Below are 5496 nucleotides of genomic sequence, written 5' to 3'. Positions count from 1 at the left end.
AATGGGTTATGCAAAGCATTTTTCTGCCTGCTCAAACACTGACTTAAAAAAACAATCAAGCCACTGGAAAACCAAACACCACAAGCAGACCAGAGACTCCACCAAGAGACTGGTTATGGACACGGGAGATACACAATCATCCCATTGCCCCAATACACCCCCCCCCCAAAATATCAAAGAACTTTTTCTAAAATTTAGTTTAGTTTTTTATTGTGAGAATACAGTACAGAGGAGTTACAATTACATGGGCAAGATATAGAGTATATTTCTTATCAAGCATTGTTGCTTCCTTGTTGTTTCCCCTTCCCATCCCTTCCCATACTTCCCCCTCCCCCCACCCCTTCCTTCCCCCACCCCCCACCAAAATTGTTAAGTTCGTTTTTCGACATAATGTATTGTACATTTCATTGTTGCAATCAAAGAACTCTTATGTGAACTTTTAAAAATTTTTTTAATTGTTAAAATTGTTTTCTATTAATCTTATTTTCCTCCCATAATTTTTATTTTAAGTGTATACGTGTGTGTGTGTGTGTGTGTGTGTGTGTGTGTGTGTGTGTGTGCTTTTTTATCTCTTCTGAACTTTTGGTCCTTTTTAAGTATTCTTTTCATTTTTTTTCTCTTTCTTTCTTTTTTTGCGTGACTAAATTGCTGTTCGGCTCATTCCCAGATATATACCCGTCATCGATTATTAGACCTTATACCCCATTTTGTACACATTTAATCCAGAAAATTATTACTCAATTCACAACCTCTTAGGCTTAAATTCTTTAATAGCAGTATTATCACTTCATATGTATATAATTTTCAAGTAACTAATTTTAAGAATTTTTTTTAGTTTTCATTTCTCCTTTCAATCCATCCCTTCGTCTCATCTTATCCTTTTCTTTTCTCAATATCATTTGTTTAAACTTACATAATTTTTAAGTGTTTCACTACTTAAATTTAAATTTTGGTTTTTCCATTTTTTCTTGTTCGTTTTTTTGTAATCTCTGTCCTATCATTCTATCCAAACCATTTCCCTATCTAAGATTAGGACTTGGTTAAATGCCACATTTTCTCTATCCATCCATCTACTGAGGGGCATCTGTGTTGATTCCATATCTTAGCTATGTTAAATAATGCTGCAATAAATATAGTTGTTCTGGTAATGCTATTATGGTCTTGTTTGTGATCATTTGGGTAAATGCCCAAAAGGTAGATTGCTGGGTCATAGGGAAGTTCTAGGTGGAATCTTTTGAGGAACCTCCATACTACGCCAAAGTAGTTGAACAAGTTACATTCCCACCAACAATGCAGTAAGGTTCCCTTCTGGCCACATCCCCTGAAGGATATGTTGTTATTAGAGTTCTTGATTTACCCATTCTAAATGGGGTAAGGTGGTATCTCAATGTTGTTTTGATTTGCTTTTCTTTTATGGCTTGGGAGGTTGAGCATTTCTTCATGTGTCTATTGGCCTTCCTTCTTTTCTTTTCAAAGAAGATTGCCTTGAAGTCTTTAGCCCACTTATTTATTGGGCAGTTGTTTCTTTGAGGATTTGTTATTGGGGGATTTAATGTTTGGAGTTCCAAGTATATTTTAGATATGAGATCCTTCTCTATTATATGGCTAGTGAAGATCTTCTCCCAATCAATGGACTTTCTATTGATCTTGCTAGCTATGTCCTTTGCCATGCAGAAGCTCTGCAATTTCATACAATACCATTTGTCCAAACTTTCTTTGATTTCTTGTGCTTCTGGGTCTCTATTAAGAAAATTTCATCCTCTGCACAGGAGACCTTGGGTATGTCCTACTCCATCCTGTAATGTTTTGAGGGTGTCTGCTTTGACTCTGAGGTATTTGATACATTTGGAGTTGATTCAGTACAGGATGATATACAAGGATATAGTTTTAGTTTTCTATGAGTGATTAACCAATTTTGCCAGCACTTTTACTGAAGAAGCTCAGTACTGTACAGAAAGGTTATAGTTACATAAGTAAGGTAATGCGTACATTTCTTATTGAGTATTGTTACCACCTCCTTTGTTTTCTCCTACTATTCCTTACCTTCACACATCCCAAACACCTCCGTCTACCCCCCTCTAATAGTATCTTGCAAATCTCATTGTTACAATGGGTCAACCTGTATACTTTCCTTGCATCTTAAATGAAGAAATGCTGGCTTGTTTCATGCTGATTCTACTTGTGTAGACACACTTAAAAACACTTTCCAAGTCCAAAAGCAAATAAATGAAATGCACATCATCTTTTGTCAGTTGGTATAATTGTGTTCTACACATAAAAAACTTTCTTTTTTTCTCATATTCGTGGCCAGGACATCTGTATGACCTCAGTCAGAACTGCTCACTTTAGACTTTTCATATGGGTTGGTTAAATTTTGACCTGTGCTCCAGTCTTCTGGGGAGTCACTCATCTGCTTAGGAATTGATGCTCGCTGTTGGAAAAGAGCCCAAGGAAGGATGCCATTTAAAGCCTTATAACTTTATTCTTAACAAGGATATTGTCCTACTACTTTGGATGTTGAGAGTGTCTACAAGAGCAAGCATTCCATGGGGAGCAGGGAGACACCATATGACCACTACTTATTGAGATTTCCGAGTGACTTGCTATCACTTGTACTGCACTTTTCAAGTCGAATCTCTCTAAACCTACCAGTTGGAAGAGATAAGAGGAGTGGTAAAAGAACTCTTAGAGACGAATACATCTTCAACACATTTTTTTCCAAGCATTCTGTCTAAGGCATATTCAACAACTAGTGAAACTTGTGTTGGCTATATCTATGTGTCTTTTTCCATTTGTGCATGTGTACATGTGTGTACGTATGTGTGTATTTGTGTGTACAGTGACATTCATGTGTACATATATGGGCCGATATACACATATATGCATATATAAATAAATATACATATATAAATATATGTGCATATATATATCAGGTGTTCAGTGATTTAATCTAGAGTTCCCAGCACGTTGTCCTTATCACAAAATGTACATGATAACTGCTCTAAGGATCTGTGCTATATGAAGGGTATCCTTTGTACTCACTTCCCCCATTAACTTGTTTTTCATCCCTGTGAACAACTTCAGCCACTTTCCCATAGGATAGCTTTGTTTTTGTTACTTACTGATAATAAAAGAAAAAGGTTGTTTGTAAAAGAAAAAGAACTTTTAGGTCCCAGGCTAAAAGTATATTATCAGTCCCAATTATTCATATGAGATAAAATTTATAATAGTACTAAAAGTGAAAAGGAATTCCTAGATGTGTTGTTTTGCCATTTAGAATGGCAAAGAATAATTTCACTTCACTGTTATAACTCTTAAAGAATGCAAGGGTAACTGATGGTCCCTATCATGTTCCCACAAAACCAGTGGATCCTGAAGGAAAATAGTAGACCATCAGAAATTCTAAGTAGCAGATATGGAGCATGAAAGAGAAAGAGCAGAAATGAGAGAGAGTGAAAGAGAGAAAAATATCATAATATTAACGTGCATAACAGATAAACAAGAGGTGTATGAGAATATTCATACTGCTATCTTGAGACACTACATGTACTTTTGAAGGTATTTGATTTATGATAACTTATCAGCATAAAAAATAAAGTGATTTTGATAATAAATAAAAATGGCTCAGAAGAAATTATAAATGCAAAAACATTCTTCACAGAAGCAAACTCTCAGAAATATTTCTTGACTTTGAAAAGGATAAATTTTCTGCAGTTAGTATAAATTTAGAAGTATGACAGTTCACAAAAATATAAAAATGTGTTCACATATTTCATTATATAACCAAAAGCAGAAGGCAAATATTGTTCAGATGATTTTTAAATCACAGTTTCTCAGGAGCTGGAAAGGTGACTCAGTGGTAGAGTGCTTGCCTTGCATGCATGAGGTCCTGGATTTCATTCCTCAGCACGACATAAGCAGAAAAAGATGAAAGTGGTGCTGTGGATCAAGTGATAACGCTAGCCTTGAGTTGAAGAGCTGAGGGACAGTACCCAAGACCCAGAGTTCAAGCCCCACAACCAACAAAACCGAAGCAAAAAACAAAGCAAAACAAAGCACAGTTTCTCAATTTTGTGGCCTCAACTCTGTAATAACACTACTTCAGACTAGGGATAAGATTTTAGGTATGGATATTTATCAACACTCCTGATTCAGACTCTACTTGATATAATTTTTAATCAATATTTTGTTTTTAGTTTTTGCTCTTTCTAAATTTACATGGACCTATGAAAAATGGTGTGGCCATCCCAATAATATTCTCAAAGTACCTCTTAATCACGACTCACAAAAAGTTGTATTATATTACAACAAGGAAAAAATGCTATAAATAAAGAAAACAATAATTATATATTAATGATTACTAAAATAAAAACAAAACAATTACCAAGGCTCTGATTATTTGAAGAGTATATAGTAGATTTTACTATTTTCTCATATGCCTGTACATTTAAAACTGGATAAAGCTATGAGTAGCCTTTAAATTTACCCACTAAGGTTACTATTTATAGTTCATCTCATCATTTGTATGTGGCTTATATCATTATTTGTTCATCACTAACATATAACGTAAGGGAGCCCTAAAGATTTAAGAGAAACTGTGTACTTAAAATCTTAACTCTTCACTCTACTTCTTTACACAGTCTTTGCAACTTCTCATTAGTAAAGTTTCTATAAACTCTGAAATGTACATACATACTAGTACATGCTACCAGAAATACTATATACTTTATCGAAAAATTTTATGACCTGCCAAACAGTCTTAATTTTGCCATATAAGCAAATCCCAAAATGAAAGATATTTAAAACATTAAAACTTTTAACAAAGCTTAACATTTGCTGCAATGATCATTATGACAGGTGCCTTGTGTAGAATAATTGAATTCCTCCTCCTACACATCTCATGAACAACAAATATCTGAAATTATTTTGTTTTTGGCATGTCAATCTTGACTTTATTCTTAAATGTGTGCTTATGTAAGAAATACATGGTTGCAAAATTTCACAATTCTTTTGAACTTACTTGTTGTTGAATTGTCTCGTTTAAGAAAATCAATTACACTTTATATATAAAAAAATGTTCTGTGCTCAATTTGGCTGCACATACACTAAAATTGGAACATACAGAGAAGATTAGCATGGTTCCTGCACAAGGATGAATAGTTCCATATGTTTACACCAACAGATGCTGGAAGGGATGTGGCCAGAAGGGAAGCCTACTGCATTCTTGGTGGGAGTGTAAACTTGTTCATTCACTTTGGAAAGCGGTTTGGAGGTTCCTCAAAAGACTCCACATAGAGCTCTCCTATTACACAGCAATCCCACTTTTGGGCATTCACCCAAATGATCACAAACAAGTCCATACTAAAACTACCACGCCAACAATGTTTATTGTAGCATTATTTGCCATAGCTAAGATAGGGAACCAACCCCGATACTCCTCAGTAGAAGAATGGATCAAGAAACCTTCTCTCTCTCTGTGTGTGTGTGTGTGTGTGT

At 34.9% G+C, this 5496-nt stretch overlaps 1 pseudogene; it reads left to right on the top strand.

The window, feature by feature from the left end:
• The first annotated feature begins 5081 nt into the window (after nucleotides 1–5081).
• Nucleotides 5082–5172, top strand: LOC122127294 (annotated as a pseudogene).
• The last annotated feature ends 324 nt before the right edge of the window (nucleotides 5173–5496 follow it).

This window comes from Dipodomys spectabilis, unplaced genomic scaffold, assembly GCF_019054845.1.
Source record: "Dipodomys spectabilis isolate Male_0828 unplaced genomic scaffold, ASM1905484v1 ptg000298l, whole genome shotgun sequence".
NCBI classification, from domain to species: Eukaryota; Metazoa; Chordata; class Mammalia; order Rodentia; family Heteromyidae; genus Dipodomys; species Dipodomys spectabilis.
This window is presented reverse-complemented; position numbering and strand designations above follow the sequence as displayed.